The 20133-nt window shown below is 35.2% G+C and overlaps 2 protein-coding genes across 9 annotated transcripts in view; one reads left to right on the forward strand and one right to left on the reverse strand.

Annotated features, from left to right (window-relative positions):
• LOC128984089 (borealin-like) overlaps positions 1 to 3662 on the reverse strand; it is a 65966-nt gene extending 62304 nt beyond the window's left edge. Inside the window, exon 1 of the mRNA XM_054403401.1 lies at positions 3639 to 3662. The gene's annotated coding sequence lies outside the window, so the exon portion shown is untranslated. The remainder of the gene's footprint in view (positions 1 to 3638) is intronic.
• Positions 3663 to 6831: 3169 nt separating this feature from the next.
• Positions 6832 to 20133, forward strand: part of LOC128984169 (protein hu-li tai shao) — a 156049-nt gene continuing 142747 nt past the window's right edge. For all 8 annotated transcript variants that reach the window (XM_054403488.1, XM_054403665.1, XM_054403609.1 and 5 more), the window contains exon 1: positions 6832 to 6992. The gene's annotated coding sequence lies outside the window, so the exon portion shown is untranslated. The remainder of the gene's footprint in view (positions 6993 to 20133) is intronic.

Consider the following 20133-nt stretch of genomic DNA (forward strand, 5'->3'; position numbering starts at 1 on the left):
TGAAATAAAGGAAAAGTAGGACTTTCCCAAAAACCGCCATCACGATTTTGATAAAACTTTAGTATGTTATAGTCCTTTATATTCTGAACAAAATGGTACAAATCCCATTTCTGTAAAAATTACGGTTCAAAAGTTATTGTAAATTATGTTATTTTCCCATAAAACCCCCATAAAATAATTAACGGAAAAATCGGATTTTCACAAAAATGGCCCGAACGATTTTGATAAAAATTTAGTATGTTATAGTCCTTTAAATTCTGATCAAAATTGTACTAATCCCATTTCCGTATATTTACTCTCACCGCTTACACATGATAAAGGTTGTTGACAAACTTATGGGAGAAAGTATGTGTCAGAATGCTGATACCGTTAATTTATTTTTATTTAAACGATACCAACTGAACAAATTAGTGAATTTTTCAAGCCGTATGGCCACTGATTTTGTTTCAATGCAAATGTATTTAGCAAAAAATAATTTTCATATTTGGGTTTTTGTGAGGTTTATTACAGGGAAATAAATGGTATCAGCAATCTGACACATACTTTCTCGCATTAGCTTGTGAACAATCTTTATTATGGGTAAGCGGTGGGAGTAAATATAAAATTTTCTAGGGAAAATGTCAAAAGTTGCAATAACTTTTGGAGCTTCCAAGGTGGGCAGTAAAGAGGTCAACGGAGTTGCCAATCTTGTTACAACCTACTTTCAACCAAGGGAGGAAGATATTCGACGTTCAAAACCATCTCGGAACGCAAACTCTTCAAAATCTGGAACAATAATATTTATAAACCAAGACAGTACAACCACTACATGCAACTCCATGAAACTTAATATAAACAAAGCAAAAACTGTCCTCGTAAACTTTACTCCAAACAACATAAGAACGAATCTAATAGCTATTGGCTTGACCTCAGCATAGTATACCGTTACCGCCCTCATCAAAGTCCCTCGGAATATATATTGACCAAAATCTCAGCTGGCAGGATCATGTTGACTACCTGTGTGGGAAATTATCATCTGCACACCACGTTGTACGATAGAGCCATCAGTCATCACCAATGAACATACAGTATTAATAGCCTATAACTCACTTTTTTCTTCCCATTTACGTTATGGAGTTGCCGTATGGGGATCCACAACACTAACAGCCAAGAACATGGAACTCATCCTTACCATCCAAAATAAGACCATCGATAATGGCAATAATCTTTCAACAGCAACCCCATGAACACTGCAAGCCAATTTTCAGAGACAACAATTTGCTAACAATCATTTCCTTGTACGTGTTGGAATCCATCACACTCGCAAAAAATCAACATCGACCCTAAGATCTGAACAACATTCATACCACCTCCGTACCACACATAACATAGACTTGCCACAGCATCGTTTGCAGAAATTCAACAACAGTCCCTACTATTATTCTGGCTCTTACTTCTTCAATTTATTTCCACCAGAACTCAAAACTATAGAAAAAACTGTCACCTTCAATAACAAACTGAAGCGATACTTAACAGAAGGCATACTAGACATACTGCACAGTCTCCGAATTTAGCAAGAACCCCGAACCATGTAATGCGTCCACTCTGGCTGACTATTGAGGCATACAAGAAACTCCACCCATAGGGACGGACTGGTACGTAATGTCAATACCATAGAAATGACAGTTACCGTAGATTTATAGAGGAACCAAGAATGCACTACGTTTCTTGTGTGCGCAGGTGAAAATAAATTTTATTGATAACACAAGCCTATTAGGAGAGAAACATCTGAGCACAGAAAACATACGTTATAGTAGTATAATTCTGTGATCTGAGGTAAGATGGAGTCCATCTGAACAGCGAAGGGGTGGAGATCCTGACCAAAAGCATCATTGGCATCATCCGGCCTGTTGCAGGAGACGTAGAGGGCCACGATGACATCCATGAGCACCCAAACTCCAAGTGACCGACTTCTTCGCAAACTACATAGCACACAAGCCTAAACCCACCCCCCACCAGCCTGACAATCAGCATACCCGACATTTTTCTAACACACAGTACAATAGCAATTTCAATAAACCATCATTAACTATCTTCCCATCTCAACATACAGCGAGGACTACAAAACAAAATTGACAGATTGCTAATAGAGGTAGACAAAATTAGGCCTGACATTTTGATCCTGTCGGAACACGGTTTAAAGAGTGAAGAGCTCGCCGTCACTAATATTAAAGGATATGTGCTGGCATCCAGCGACGTCCTTAGGGTGGAGCGGCCGCTCCAGGCCTCGCGCCGGAGAAGGCCTGCCCGGCGAGGCCTGCCCGGCGAGGCCTGACCAGCGAGGCCTGCCCGGCGAGGCCTTACTATCACTATAAATAAGTTAATGTTTTGGAATGAAAATAAAATAATAAAGGACAGACAGATACATGTGCCTAAAATATGTTTTATTTATTATTAATTAGTCTATATCAATTGTTGTATCGATTAGAAACCTACGAACGACATATAAAACACAAAAGAATATCAAACAACGTTTGACAGCTCGGAGGCGATGACGGAACCCGAGCCTCGCGGCAGCCACCAAGCCACCCCGGTGAATGTCAGTGAGTCATACGCTTACTCTTACTGGTACTGGTGCCGGTGCCTGGCGCGCCAACACCACGCAACCATGGCGCCACCGACGAACCTGTCATATGGTAGGGGGGGGGGGTCATGCCATGTGATCTCTGGCAACATCATCAATTGAATCTGACACGACATCCAAAATTAATTTTGACGATATCCAACGACTTCGCTGGAATGAAAGAGAGAAAAGTACAGTTCACTTGAGGTGAGTTTAGGTTGATAATATTTAAACACAATTTTAAATATAATTTTAACTAAATATAAATTTACATTATTTTTTCATCAGCTTAACTGGAACGTATTAATTTATATCTTTATATCTTTGTATTAATTTATATCTAACTCATACTAGGAAAATATATTTATATTTGTTCATATAGCCCATGATAAATTCAAATTTTACTAAACTTCTATTGTATGATTAATTAAGTGCAATTTGTTTACAGATGTAAATGTTTACTGGATTGGATGGATAATCAGCGTGGATAAGACTGACTGTAAACTACTCGCATTTCGCAATAAACATGAACCTATGACAATATTTGTCATTAAAGTAAAAAGAAATACACTGTGAATCAATTACACTGTAATGATACTCTCTTTTAATTTATTATTAAAAACTCATTGACAATTACAGACCAATTAAAAACCCCCATTACAGACCAACTGCCGAAAACACAATAAACCTATCTTGACAAAAAGTAAATAAACAAGTTAGCAGAGCATTTACTATTTACAAAGTGACGGAACGACAATCCACAGTGAAGAAAAGTGTTCATTTTTTTATTAATTATTGTAAAGAACTTCGTGGACAATATTTATGATATCCACTTTGGAATTGGAACAAAAATATGTGCAATTAGCTATAATATTAACGGCCATTTACAGAGTATAAAAGATTCATTTGTTCTATCAAATTGCTTAAAATGACAATTTTGCAAGTATCTCATTGACAATTATTTATTCCTAAACGACATGGTATATTAGGTGAGGTCAATACTTCAGTTTGATAATTTTTTGTTGGGATCACTCACCTTATTGAAATCACGAGAACGCAGTCCTTGTCAAGTCACAATCATACTTGTCACCATCATGATTGTGACATGACAAGGACTGCGTTCTCGTGATTTCAATAAGGTGAGTGATGCCCAACAAAAAAAAAAAATTATCATACTGGACAATTATTTATGTAATATCTTTTACCTTTAAAACACCCTTCACAGACCAACTGCCGAAAACAGAATAAACCTAACTTTTTTTTCACAATTTTATTTACAATCTGTTCATTTTTAGAACATTTAGCAAATACAATAACAACTTTTAATAAAACGTTAGTTAATCTCTGTCCATTGACAGAGCTAACTTAAAAATATTTCAATGAAAAAATAAATATGTAAATAAACAAGGGAAAATTAAATTGTTCAAACAAAACGTGTGCTTAGATCCAAAACATGAATCCTTTTTAGCCTGTATATATACTGGTACTGTTGTCCAAGAGGTTTAGAGCCAGGTGATTAGGGTGATTTTCAAGTTTCTTTAGATATTTTGCACTAAATTTGGTTATTTCCTCTTCAACCGTAGGAATTCCACTGTCCTTGTGAAGGATATTGTTATTAACATACCAAGGGGCTTGCAGAATGAACCTTAAAACTTTTGACTGAAATCGTTGGATGATGTTTATGTTCGACATACTGGATGTTCCCCACAGTTGGATTCCATAAGTCCAAATTGGCTTCAGGATTACTTTGTATAGTAATTTTGATTTACTATTTAGGAGCCAGGAAAGATTTTTAAATTTTGAATTTAGGTACATTCTTTTATTCCAGATATGGTTTTTCCATGTTAATCTTTTGTCAATCGTCATGCCGAGGTATTTCACTTCGTGGGATTGCGGAATTTGGATATTATTTAAGGTTACAGGAGGACAAGTACCTAATCTGGTAGTGAAGGTCACATGAGTAGATTTGCTCTCATTCTCTTTTATTTTCCATGTTTGCAACCATTCTTCTAAGTCATCTAGGGAATTTTGAAGATTAAGTGAAGCTACCACTGGATCAGGATGGGACGCTAAAATAGCTGTATCGTCAGCAAAAGTGGCCACAGAAGTATTCACATATTTATAAACCTAACTTGACAAAAAATAAATAAACAAGATAGCCTATAAGCATTTACTATTAATTGTCGTCCCGCCACTTTGTTTAATTTACAAAGTGTTAATTCAATTCACAATAATCCACAGTAAAGGAGAAGTGTTAATTTTTTTTATTAATGATTGTAAAGAATTTCGTGTGCAATATTTATGATATCCACTTTGGAATTGGAACAATAATATGTGTAATTAGCAATAATATTCACGCCCATTATCAGAGTGTAAAATATTCATTTTTTTCGTCAAAGTGCTTAAAATGACGACTTTACAAGTATAATTTTACAAAAATTTTCCGCCCCGGACCCCCCCCCCTCAGCTGGGGGGTAGACCCCCCGGTTAGCTTAGTTCAACAAGGCCTCGCAATTATGTATTGCCTTAGGCCTCGCATCTTATAAAGACGGCTCTGCTGGCATCACAATTCTGTAGAATCCATCACATGTGGGGTGGTGTTGCACTTTATTAAAAAAATAATCTCCCTATCGGCACAGAAGAAATTAAACTCCAGGATCTGTGTATGGGAGAGGAACAAACATTTGAGACTGTTGCAATCAAACTAAAATACAAATTCCATAACATCATACTGATTCTGATTGGCACATACATATCACCCAATAGTACCACTGAAGAGGATTTTCTAACAAAACTGGGACACGTCTTACACAGTTACACCACGAAAAATAACTACTGCCTGATGATCTGATCCTAGCAGGCGACGCAAATTTTGACATTTTGAAGCCCTGACAATCGGGGTGTAAAAAATCTCCTATGCCTCTTGTCTGAATATGGGTGTTACGCATATCTCTCTCTAGCATTGATGGTTGTCACACCAACTTACAACCAGATGAAATCTCTGTACAAGCACACTTGACCAGTTTATCGGATGACCACTACTTAATATGTAAAGTTAAAAATAAGAATAAACACCAGCCAGCTACATTTAAATATACTCAAGAAATTATTCCAAGGCTAAATTGAAGGAGTTCTCTTTTTTTAATCAATATAATTCTCTGTGTACCAGTGACATGGTCCCACAGCCTGGTTCCGTAGACTAGAATAGACTGGAAAAAGCATCAAAGCATGGTAAGCCTGCTTGACCGTTGGCATTGGTAGCTCAGACATAAGGTTTCTAAGCAGGAACAACACACTGCTGGAACAAGTCTCTTACACATGACATCTATGTGGTCTTCCCAAGATAGCTTAGGATCCAGTACAAAACCTAAGAGTTTTAAAGACACACTTTCAGGTACATTAGGCAAAAAACCATTGCTGAGACAAGGCCAAAGAGTCATGCACTGCTCTTTGGCCTTGGCTCAGCAATGGTTCATTTTAAACGAATTAGCTCTTTTTGAAAACCCAGGAAATGACAGCCTCCACCAGTTTCTATCGGATGAAAATAAAATAAAGTTGTGTTGTCTGCAAAATAGAATAATGAGACTATTAACATGGTAGTGCAAATCGTTGATGGCAATCAAGAATAAGAGGGGTCCAAAGATAGAGCCTTGGGAACTCCATGGAGCACACGCGGTTCCTCAAAGGCTCTATCAGTAACACAGATGGGGGCCCAACCCAAACTCAACAATGATGAGTCAAATAAGAACGCCGAGATCCAGATAGATAAACGAGCAAAAGTAAATTGCAAAAAATATAATAACGAATAATTATGTGACACAGACTAGACTTACCGAACTTATCGACAAACAGCGGAGGATATTTTTACTTAAAATTACAGAAATATATAACATAAGACAGTGATAGTGAACATGTTAAAAGCAACAACTTAACAAGTGTATCAAACAATACATTGTTCATACTACCATAGTTAAAACCATAGATAAAACGGGTTTATCTATGATAAAACATACTACGTGATTATAAATAAATTGTTCCTAGTCTGGAATCTGGAAACAGTTTTTTTACATATATAATAACAGTTTTCACTAACCTGGTTTTAAAGTTTACCAGATATTATTTGGGGAGGATTGCATAATGATGTAACAGCCGAACGCTAACTAGGAAAGAAGAAGGAACAAGGTAAGGAACGACAACGAACGAAAACGAAATAATCCGTTCCCGTTGTTCACGTTCTGCAACTGCAAGCGAGCAGGCAGACAAAAATACGTCTCGGCTGTGTCCGCCGTGTTCGAAGTGGTTTTTCGATGGAATCGTCGTGAGTTTCTAGTTTCTAGTGCTTTCAAAGTGTGGAATTTATCATTTGGAGTACAGGTGGCTGACTTAATTTGTAAGTAAATTGTTTAGCGGTCAGATAATTTCTCATTCCTTACTTTGTATTACGATCATTCGCTCTTGTTTTTGGCTCGTGACCATCATGGCGGGTGTTATGGCATTAATGAAGGGGTGTGTCAGCGGCTAAAATGGTTTTTGAAAATTGTTCCTGACTGTTTTCTGATTTGTTTGAGTGTTTTTGATACTTGTTACCTTGCGACTTTAAAACTCTAGGTTTGGTACTCAAGTTAACACACACCTAACTAGACGTTTTTCAAATGTTCCATAGGCTAATAGAAATAGGCCTAGGCCAGATGCTAGGGCCAATCTTATCTCGGTTTGTGATACCTAAAGCCCTATTTTGTACGTTATCTCTCAGCTGGAATAAACTAGGCCTACCTGTGTATTTTGATAGCATAGAACTTAAGTTAACTTGCCTTAAGTTATGGGTGCTTAGGTCTATATATACTTAAGTTAGCTTAACTTAAGTTATTGCTTATCTTTGGACCATTCAATGTAGGCCTAGGCCTAGGCCTAAGTTAATTTAATTGTTATTAGCCTAAGTTAGTATTTCATTCTTAATAATGATTTAACTTATATTTTGCCGTTTAAGTTAACTTCTATTTTGCCGTTTAAGTTTAATCCTCCGAGCGTCACTTGTCGAAAAATCGACTCACGACACACTTTGTGTAGTGTCACTTGTCAATTTTTCGACACACGAACATCGTTTACGTCGAAGGCTCTATGACTTGACTGAATCGGATTGAACTGGATCGAGTTAGGTATCGTTCTTTTTAATTAGATTCAGAGCTTTCTCCGGAGGTCTGTCTCTAAGCGCTATTCATTTTAGTTCCGAAAATATTGTAGTAGACAGCTGACGTGCGTATTTGTAAACAGCTTGGTTAACCTCGGACCGATGACTGATGTGTTTTATTACGTTTATCATTGTTTTAGTGTTAAAAATCAAAAGTAGTGATATACGTGGTGCATTATAAGAAGATTTAAGTGATTTTGAAGGGCTGGTTGATGATCCTGAAGAAAGTAGGTAGAGATATTGATGTAAATTATCAGCCAGATTCCTAGCTATGGTTAGGCTACAGTATGCATTCTTAGCTAAACGCTATGTACTGAAATCTGTTTTTTGACCATAACTTATTTATTTGCAAATCTACTTCCTTATATTATTATATATATGTAATCCTCATAAAATTTAGAACAAAGTGGCTATTTTCAAATATTTATAGGCCTAAAATTTATACAATTTCATTGAGCGCGAACTTATTTTTTTTTTGAAAATTTTCCAAAATAGCCTAGGTATTTTTTTTACCTAAAAAATTTGGGAAAATGATTTTCACAGATTAGCCTAACTTAAATTCTTGGATTAACCCCCATCTTTTATCCCATGCATCTTTTAAATAGGCCTAATTACTTTAAGGCCCGCCAATCCCACCCATCCAAAATCTAAATATATAGGCCTATATTATTTATATATATATATATAACTTATAGCCTATATATATATATATAAGGTATATAATTTGCTTAAAGCCATTTTTGTGAACAGAACTCCTCCCTCATTTTTGGACCGATTTTGATGATTAAACTTTGTCCCTGATCTGTAGTTTTACAAAGTGTTTTTCATTTTTTTAAATCTTTTAGCGAATTTCCCATAAGTATAGCCTAGGGAATAAGCTATTACCGTAGTACTCATGGTAAGACCTGGACGCGGGACTGATTTTTTTTTTCGTTTTGAGGTCCCTAGAGGCCAAAAACACCATCCGTTCAAATTCATATATATACCCTATATATTTACATATATATATATATATATGTGTCCGTCAGCACGATAACTGAAGCAAAAATGATCCGATTTTGATGAAATTTGGTACAAACGTGTAAACGTACGTTTATTTGAACGAGTTCGCGATCCAGCATGATCGGACCATGGGAACGGGGGCTTACGGGGGGTTTTATGGGGTAAAAATAGGTTTTTCCCATTTTTGACCCAAAAAAACATAAAATTTAGCAATTTCTTTCTAAACCATTTTGTAGAGCTTAAAAAAGAAATAATTTAGTATATTGAAGCGTTATTATGCGCCTAATGGTTACGGAGAAAATTCCAAAAACTTCTAAATTTAAAATTCCCATGTTATTCTTATCGAGAATAAGTAAACTGTTGTAGTTTGCTTGTTTGTGAACATATTTTGATCAAATTTGGAAAATGTTTTTATTTCTTACTAACTATTCACATTTTACAAAAAAAACAGTTTTACCGGTACCCTCCCTGATGCAGCAAACCTAAGTACTTGTTAAACTAATTCTATTTAAATCAAGAATAAATGTTATTTTTAAGTAGACATTTCAGTGTAAATCCAATCAGTCAAATGGAAATTCGCTTAGTCTGCAGGTTTGCTGCGGCGGGGGTATTTTTATTTAGGGCAGGATCTTCCATCAAAGTTGGGTTTTCTCCCATATTAACATCCGGGGAATCGAAATATTTAATTGGAAACTTTGTCTCCACTAATTTGAGAGAACGGCTGGGCGTAGAAACTTGGTAGAGGTGTTCAAAGAAAGGTCTCGGTCTGTAGATGAGCCAGCCAAAGAAAAACTAGGCCTAAGTAAATTCCCTTAGAGATATGCCCCAGAGGCCTTTAAAATTCCCTTCCCAGATTTGTTTACATTATCGTCATATGGATAATTTTTCACTAATACCTTAGGCTACTTAAAAGTTCATTAGTAGCCTAAAAGAAGGGATACATTTGCTCAAACTGCGCGGAATGGTAGTGAAATTGGCCACTCCAGTCCAGGGCTACAGATATACAAGGGCTAGGCCACGCGAGCTCAGAAAGTGATGCCAGGTGGCTCCCCACCACTCCGCCGCTGTGACGTCACGGCGATACCTCGGGCTCCCGGCACCGTATATCTTTGCCTGTGTCAGCTCTGGTATTACCGCACATTTTGCGTTTATTAAGCTCTACGTTGGACATTAGATTTTTATTAGGTATTAATGTATTGTATAAAAGTAGGCCTAATTGATTTTTAAATAGGATTACGTATAGGCCTAACATCAATTTTAATAAGTAAAAAATTAACTTTAGTAGATATTTAAGGATGAGAGTGGAATGTAAAGCGATGGCTAAGAATACTGTAGTTATTGATCCAATGTATTAAGTTACTGTGTAATATCTGTGTCCGTATTGCTCGAATGTATCTTAAGTATGGATTATTAATTGTATTTATTTATTACTTATTCATACCTTTTAGGATTCATTGAGGATATAAAATACATTGAGGTTGTATAAAATTACATTTATTTTGAAACTTTTACAGGAAGGAGAAGAATCTATTATGTTATTAAAGTGATACAATCAAATTTTATGTAAACGGTTAAGGCAATTTACCAAATAAAAATATAGGCATATGGCATATCAAAATGAAGCTTTGAGCGTGTAGATTTGCCGAAAAGTATTGATATGGACGAACTCCCTAAGGGCTCTGTCCCACGGGCTGATTTCCAAAGGGCTACGCCTTGCATGTTTTGGAAGTTATTATTCGATGAATTTAGTGAACAACAGCCGGCCAATGCAATTGACAATATAGTTTGTTTGTTTAAATTTTTGTTTACTTATTTTATTATTTACTTTTATGTTCTTAAAAGAAGTGCGGCGAATGGACAGTGAAGCTATTTCTAGCTGTTAGAGGTAAGTGAGTGATTAAAGGTGTTCGAAACACAATAAATATGGGATTAAAACCATGTATGTTCTTCGTTCCAAGAGGTTGTCACCGATCTTTAACAGGTCGCAATTTCATTGAAAAGTATTAAAGTAAAGTATTAAAGACGTCGTGAAAGAGAGCTGCGTTTACAGGTACTTAACATCGGCCAACCTTAGGACTTAAGGTATGAAGGTTCCACTGCTTTTAACACCCTTTCAGATGACAATTTCTCGAACTTGGGCCCTTTAAATGAAATATAAAGTCAAAGTTGATTAAATTAATTTAATGGTGGCTTCTGTTCGTCCGTGAATTCGCGGGTAGAACCTCTTGTTTCAATTAATCAATTACATTTTATTATAGGCCCTACATATTTCAATACATTAAAATAACATATAGTTGCAAAAATATACATTAAGTTGCCTGACTAACTAATCTCAATCTCTGTTGACCAATAACTAACAAGTCGAGTTTTGGTGTGATTTTACTTTATCAGTTGTTTACATCGTGATTATAAGTTGTAAATGTTTCGTTACGATATTATTTATTGTGCCTCGACTGTAATGTGACATTACTTTTAGAAACTTGAGACACTGTTTTTTAGCCAGTTTTGTGAACTTCATTGACTGTTTACCAACAACGAATATCGCGGGTTTGACTTTATCACTTTAATCATATTTATTAGTTGTAAAAATTGTACTTATTTAGTTAATAAACTGTTTTATGTGGATATACTTTCTTAATTTGAGGTCTGGGACATTACATTTAGCCCGTTTTTGAAACATTTTGTCATAATTAACAAACGATTTAATCGCTAAATGAAAAAGGCACAGCAGCATTTTATAGAAAAAACTATAAAATATTTATTTTTGTATATTTGCCTTTATAACTATGTATATTTATGTAGAGGAATAAGTTTACTTTCATTTTATATACGGTAGTTGGTTTGTGGGGTTTAAAAAATAATATATACGTGTGAATAACAAAATGTTTTTCTAGACAAATATAAACATTTATTAAAAGTCATAAACATCTGTTGAAATGATCAGTACAGTAGAACCTCTTTAATCCGAACTAATTGGGACCGGGGGTAGTTCGGACTATTGAATAGTTTGGATTACAGAACATATTGTTGTTTTTACATAACAATAGCTAGGGAAAAGTGAAAAATGCTTTATAAAGTAAAATACAGTGTTTATTTAATACAGTAGTAAACAAAGGGAGTAAATAGTGTACTGTACATTACAATTGAAATAATTCGGTGTGTATATCAATAGATACAGTATACAATAAAGAACTACTGTACTGTGTATAGAGTACAGCAATAAGGCGTTCGGATTAGTGGACGTTCGGATTACAGGGGTTCGGATTAAAGAGGTTCTAATGTATACATAAACAATTCTTGCTTCATTAACCGACTTCCCCACTACCAACAAAAGGAGGAGGTTCTCAATTTGTCTGTGGCGATGTTTTTTTTTTCTATGTATGTTCACCAATTTCTCTGTGGTTCTTTTACCGATCAGTGTGGTTCCACCACCAAAATAACCAGGAGAGTTTCTATTTGGTACCTTATATATTATGTTTAAGTATAATATTTGTTTCGGTGAAAAATTCTGAAAACCTTAAATATTCAACATTTATTTTGTTTACATTTGTGCAGATTGTTTACATTTGTGCAGAGAAGGCAATAAATAATAATAACATTCCTACAGCTGTTAGTTGAAACCATTTAAATGAAGCTACAGACAATTCTTCATGAAACAGTTGCTTCAAATTGATCAATAAACTATTTCTTGCCATGGAGCCCAAATGAATTACATTTGAGAAAAATGCATTTTGTTTTGGTTACTATAAAAAATGTATTTTAACGTTTGACCTGATTTGTGTATACAGTAATTCTGTTTTTAGTATTGAATATTCTGACTTACAAAAATATATATGTTTCAGTGAATAGCTGTATGATATTGACAATTAAAGGTGTATTGTGAAAACCAAAGCATTCGTAAAACAGGTCTAAATATAAATTAAATGCAATTATTCCTTACACGACCTAAGAAGTGTGAAAGTGCATAATCGTCAATTGTCTTAAAAGTGTTAAATATTTTTATTACTAAACATGCATTTGCAGATGTGGAATGTTTATTGATATTCTCTACCCAGTTACTATATCATATCAATACTATTATGCCTGCTTCGGAAAGTCCTAGAGGAAGATGATTTGCAATTTCGACTAGGCTATATCTTGATCAAACAAAGCCACCTACATGGCTTGCACCACTTTTAGCTGAACCAATCTTTCATATACATATTTCATTTGCAGATGTGGAATGTTTATTAATATTCTTTACCCAGTTACTATAACATATCAATACTATTATGCCTGCTTCGGAAAATCCTAGAGGAAGATGATTTGCAATTTCGACTAGGCTATATCTTGAGCAAACAAAACCCCCTACATGACTTACACCACTTTAAGCTGAACCAATCTTTCATATAATATTTTCCAAAGGTACTATACGTGTTAACGACCAATTTTCCACTTTCGAGAGATTTTTTAGTGCTGGTAGCTGAGGAATAACTTTCATATTGTTCCAAAAGGCTTGAGACGTTACTGTATTTCTTTTTATAATGTAGAAGTACACCGATTGCAGGAAACGATGATGTCTGACATTTCAATATATCTAGAATAGACAATTAGTTTTTCATTAGGCCTAATGTAATGGACAACTCTTTCTTTCTTAAGGAATATCTAAAAATGTTTATTTTCATACCCATTGATTGTGTAACCTGAACAGGTGACTCAAGCAGTTTTAAAATAATGATTGTTCTGTGGAAATTTTGATTGTTTCAAACAGTTTTGCTTATCAAAAACCTCAAGTAATTAATATATAAAAAATTATACAGTCACTAAAAATCATGAAATAATTTATTTTTGTAAAAAAATACAACCGACTTCAAACTCTCTAAAAAGAATGAAATAATTTCAATAAAGTAAACTTTTGTATTAGGCAAGCTCCCGTATTTCAAGTCGGCGCGGCTCAAACTGCAAATATGATTGAAATTAAATATTGTGTGTGTATTTTGAAAATCAATAAATTGTAGCTGGATAACATCTAATATATAAAATTCTCGTGTCACAGTGATTGTCTGCAAACTCCTCCGGAACGACTTCACCGATCGTTATGAAATTTGGTGTGTAAATTCTGTAGGTATGCGAATCGGACGTAAACTATTTCCCGTTTCGAAATTCTTAAAAGGGCTCCGCCCCAGTGGCTCTGGAGTTTCCCATGTTAACCTTATGAGAAATGGAATTAATGAATCTTAACAGCTGTTTCAATTAAACAAGTTGGTTCTGTTCTATGATGTTCAATAGCATTAAAGTTACAAGGATTACCAACAGGGTGCAGCACTATTATTTCTTTTACATTTATGACAACAGCTAATTTGCAACCAAAAGGTGAGTGAGCGTAGCGAACGAACTTCAACCTGGAGGCGAGTGAGCGTAGCTAACGAGCTAACCTGAAGGCAAGTGAGCGCAGCGAACGAGCTCCAACCTAAAGGTGAGTGAGTGTAGCGAACGAGCTCCAACCCAAAGGTGAGTGAGCGTAGCGAACGAACTTCAACCAGGACGTGATTGAGCGATGCGAACGAGATCATCTTGAAAATTAAACGTAACGGTACTTTCTTTCCATCGGTCTGTCTTAGGGGAAACCTATAACTTAGGCGATACGAAGTTCGCCGGGTCAGCTAGTAAATATATAAAAAACATACTGAACTGATTTGTATATATATTTAAGGAAATATTTTCTTGTATTTTATGTTTACTTCAGAATAAATGCATTATGAAAATAACACACACAAATGTTCTATATGAATAGGAAAATAATTTAGTTTGATATTATGATAGGGGAAATAAGCTAGTTTAGTATTAAAACGTTACTTTTCCAAGTTAGAAACATTTAAATGCGTTATAATCTTTTTAAAGATACTCGTTAATACCACTTTAATGCCGATCTCTGATTACGGTAATAAAATATCACTTAACGCATAACTATGAAAAAGACATGCAGATTAACGCCTTTAGTTATAGATAGTCACCTGCAATATGGACACCCTCTTTCAATTTTGTATCAAAAATCATCATAGAGCCGCGCCGACTTAAAATACGTGAGCTTGCCTAATACAAAAGTTTACTTTATTGAAATTATTTCATTCTTTTTAGAGAGTTTGAAGTCGGTTGTATTTTTTTACAAAAATAAATTATTTGATCTCCAATATTATTGCCTAAAAATGTTTATTTTTACTTCTCTCTTATCTCTTGATAATACATTTATTTATTTTATTATAATACATTTATTTACATTTATTTGGTTTTATTTGAAATTTGTTGTGCAAAATCGTGAAACTTGTCATTTAATTGTTTTTGGGCCATAACTTTGTAATAAATGGTAATTGGAATCTTACTAATATTATAAATCTGAAAGTTTGTGAGTTTGTGTGTATGTTTGTGTGTATGTTTGTGTGTGTGTGTGTTGCTCAATCACGCATAAACTACTGGACGGATTGTGCTGAAATTTGGCATGATGATAGCTCACATTCCCGATTAACATTAAAGCATATTCTTATCTCCAAAACCCTTTCGGGCTCCGCCCCAGTGGCTCTGTAGTTCCCCATGTTAATCTTATGATTTTTCATATTTAAAAGTAATTAATGAATCTTAACAGCTGTTTAAATTAAACAAGTTGGTTCTGTTCTATGATGTTCAATAATAGCATAAAAGTTACAAGTATTACCAACAGGGTGCAGCACTATTATTTTTTTTTTATTTATGACAACAGCTAATTTCCAACCAAAAGGTGAGTGAGCTTAGCGAACAAACTTCAACCTGGAGGCGAGTTAGCGTAGCGAACGAGCTAACCTGAAGGCAAGTGAGCGCAGCGAACGAGCTCCATCCTAAAGGTGAGTGAGCGTAGCGAACGAACTTCAACCAGGACGTGAATGAGCCATGCGAATACTTATGAAGTTAAATGGGGCGAAGCCCGTGGGTACAGCTAGTCTTGTTTATATTTCCATGTAGGGAAATACATTCCAAACAATTTGTATATCTTATGAAACATTTTTTGTTCATGCAGCAATTTTTCTACCTACTGACAATATTTTGTACAATATTTTTAATATTTATTTTGTTGCCATTTTCAAATTCTTCATTTCATTATAGAACACTTCAAGTTGGAAATAATAAATACGGTTCATAGATTTGATCTGTTGGTTTAGTTTATATGAATTTTCGAAAATATGACTGCAAAGTCGCCAAAAATGCCTTGCCACTACAAAGTTCGCCCATTGCAAGTTGGAGGGTTTACGAAACCCGCTTTAAAAATCACACTGTAAAACTACATTATTATAAACACGATTATTAATATGCGCGTAGATGCCGGGCGACATATGCACTGCTGTGCTAGGCTACCGTCGCGCCTCGCGCCGATGTATCTCCGCTACGTCACTGAGGAGTGGCGGGGGAGGGGAAGTAGGATCAGGCGGTGACCGCTAACATCAAAGGAGTGAGCCAGCCCTTGTATATCTGCAGCCCTGACTCCAGTCATGATCATGTTAGTCAACAAACCACAGAATCTCACAATCTGTGTGACACTATAAAAAATTGTTTTTCACGTTTTGAGAGCATATTATCTAAACAAACAGAACAGATTAATACTTTACTTAAACTTCTTACTACCGTTATTGCCCGCCTAAAATGAATGTTCTCCTTAAAGTAAGTGGCATTATGGAATGCTAATGGCTTGGCTCAGCACAGCCAAGAGGTTCAATTATTCATTACTCAACACAAATTAGACGTATTGCTTATTTCGGAAACTCGTTTTACAGATAGAACCTATTTCAAAATTCCATATTACAAATTGTACTACACTAATCATCCTGACAACACTGCACATGAAGGAACTGCAATTCTAGTTCGGGACACGATTAAATACTATGAACTACCATGTTTTAAGGAAGATTATCTTCAAGCTTCCACCATTGTTTTAGAAGATTGACTTGGTCCTATTACAATTTCAGCTGTGTACTGCCCTCCAAGGCATGTTATAACTTACAATCAATTTGGACAGTATTTCAACACTCTTGGTAATAGATTTATTGCAGGGGGTGATTTTAATGCAAAACATCAAGAATGGGGGTCATGTTTGGCTACACCCAGAGGCAGACAGCTTTTAAGATTAATGAATGACAATCAGTACACCCATTTTTCACTGGCCCACTGATCAAAAATCCCTGATCTGTTAGACTTTTTTATTTCAAAAGGTATTAATCAAAATTACACTGAAGTAAAATCTTGTCTTGACCTATCTTCTGACCATTCACCAGTTATGTTAAATTTAAGTACCGAAATATTTCACAAAGAACCAGGGGACATATTTTTCAATAAATACACGGACTGGAATCAATTTAGAAATTTAATCAATCAAAACTTAAATTTAAACATACAGCTACGTAGTCCTGAAAATGTAGTAAGCTGCTGTTGATCACTTTGTTGACTGTATTCAAAATTGTGCCAAAGAATCCACACCTCTACCTAATCGTGAAAGATCGGAGAAAATAGGCCTAGGCTACTCAATTCATATCAAGAAAAAAATAGCAGAAAAGAGAAGACTCAGAAGAATTTGGAAAAACTCAAGAAACCCAAATGATAAAGCCAACTTCAACCGAGCAGCACGGAATTTGAAAAGATTATTGTACGACACAAAAAACCGATGGTTTGAAGAATACACTCAATCTTTGTCGGCTACGGAAGCTACGTATTACTCTTTATGGAAAGTCACAAAAAGGCTGAAGCAACCCCAAATTTCAATAACCCCCACCAATTCGTAAACCGGATGGAAGCTGGGCTAAGAGTGACATAGAAAAATCTGAAGCTTTCGGGGATTACTTTTCCAATGTATTCAAGCCAAATGTAGGTGTGGTTAATAATGAAGAAGAAGTAATCTCCACTTCAACTTGACTTTCCTCTGGAAAAATTCAGACCTACCGAAATTAAGGCAACCATTGACAAATCACTAAATCCGAAAAAAATCTCCTGGTTACGATTCTATCACTGGGAAAATGTTAAAAGAACTGCCGAGGAAAAGAATTATTTTTATTGCATTCCTCTTTAATTCTATATTGAGACTAGACCACATACCAACTCAATTTAAGAAAGCCCAATTAATTGTCATACCAAAACCAGGAAAACCTCCTCATGAAATCACTTCCTACAGACCTATAAGTCTCTTACCTATAGTGTCTAAGTTGTTTGAGAAATTGTTCCTCAAAAGACTACAAGCTCTTTTTGAAGAAGACTACGTCATTCCAGGGCACCAATTCGGGTTTAGACGGAGACATGGCACCGTGAAACAGGTCCATAGGGTTGTTCATACAATTTGAAACTGTTTGGAAAACAAACAATTTTGTTCGGCTGCTTTCCTTGATGTCAGTCAGACATTTGACAAAGTAAAGCACTCTGGCTTAGGCCTACTATTCAAAATTAAGAAGTTACTACCCCATTCAGTTTTTCCTATTTTGAAATCATATCTTACCAACAGAACTTTCCAAATTAAACATCAAAATTACTTATCTGACCTTTACCCAATTGAATCTGGAATCCCCCAAAGAAGCGTGCTTGGACCATACTTGTATATTCTCTATACATCGGACCTACCAGAAAGTGTAAACACTATGGTTGCTACATTTGCGGATGACACGGCGATTTTATCTGTCCACGACAATCCGGCTCAAGCTTCAGCAAATTTACAGCTAAACTTGGATGAAATTTCCCATTGGTGTAAAACATGGAGGTTCAAAATTAATGAAAATAAATCAGCACACATTACTTTTACCCTAAATCAGGCTACATGTCCTCCAGTATCCATGAACAATATTCACCTCCCTCAAGTAACAGTTTAAATAAAATACTTGGGCATGCACTTAGATGCAAAGCTTAATTGGAAGGCACATATCTGGACTAAAAGACAACATCTAAATTTAAAAACAACTAAACTTAATTGGCTTCTTGGACCTAAATCAAAACTTAGTACACAAAATAAACTGTACAAAACAGTTCTAAAACCAATTTGGACTTATGGTATTCAGCTTTGGGGATCAGCAAGTACCTCAAACATTGAAATTATTCAACGTTACCAATCAAAATTATTACGTAAAATTGTCAACGCACCTTGGTTTGTTACCAACAGAACACTCCATAATGATCTTCAAATTCGAACAGTCAAAGAAAAAATTACAAAATCTAGTGAAAAATACATTATCAAATTGGAAAATCATTTAAATCATCTTGCACTTAATTTATTGGACAATCACAACACCATTTACAGACTGAAGCGACATACGATATTGGACCTACCATTCAGATTCGGTGTTATCAAAATTCTCTTTGTTAGCTAGTGTTGACAGTGGTCAATCACTAGCTCATGTTCTTCAAGTTAATGTTGTATCACTTGCTCATATCATTTGCTTATTGTTCAACTTGAACAGATTGTTAATAAAAAAAAGATGAAAAAAACTTTTTTTTAGGTAGTAAGCGTGCAGCTCATTTTGCGGCCCTAGGGATGTAAAACCCTGCTCGGTTCCCAAATAACGATGACAGCTGGCATGGCCAGCAAAACGTAACTTTCAGCCACCAATTAACGTAAATATGTAAAACAGCTTAAAACATCATAGTGTGGTGAAAACAAATAATCACATCTGATTTTAATAAGGTAATAAATTGAAAGAATAACAAACAAATAAGTAGGCCTACACAGTAATTCTGAGGTATTTTAAACATTAGGCGTAGGCTATGGAAAGTTCCCTTTAGAAAGGAATTATGATCTTAAAGGGCATTTTATGAAATAATGGATAGTTTTGCGCAAGTTTTCTCGTCATGACGAACATTTTACCAATTGTAAAATTGTAACCAGGTTTATATTGGCAAACTGTAAACTTTAAACGATTAAAAAACCACACATCTGCATGGAGAAACAACAAACCGGGAAGATCAAATGTCGCACAGCACTTGTTTAAAATGGCCATTCATTTGGAAAAATGGAAGACAATGTATGTATTTTACAGAATTGTAAGAAAGGAAATGTGATGAATGAATGGGAAAATTTGTATATAAGGAAAAATGTAAAAATAGAAATAAGCTCACTAATGAACAATTAAGTTTTGACTCCAGTTGTACCTACTTATAGAAATTTATTAGCCGGTACTTCTGGTAACCATCTTACCGTATCTGGTAACCATATCTATTTACCGTCTTTTAAGTCAACAGTATAATCATGGGGGTGTGACTAGTTTTCTCAAAAGTTCATGGGTACTTTGGAGTTATATATGGATAGGAAATAAATCTGATAATTTAAGGGAATATTTTAGTATCAATCTAGCTAGGTAAATGGAAA

Source organism: Macrosteles quadrilineatus, unplaced genomic scaffold (genome assembly GCF_028750875.1).
Source record: "Macrosteles quadrilineatus isolate MER2022 unplaced genomic scaffold, UCM_ALF_1.0 Scaffold_1__1_contigs__length_201487025, whole genome shotgun sequence".
NCBI lineage: Eukaryota > Metazoa > Arthropoda > Insecta > Hemiptera > Cicadellidae > Macrosteles > Macrosteles quadrilineatus.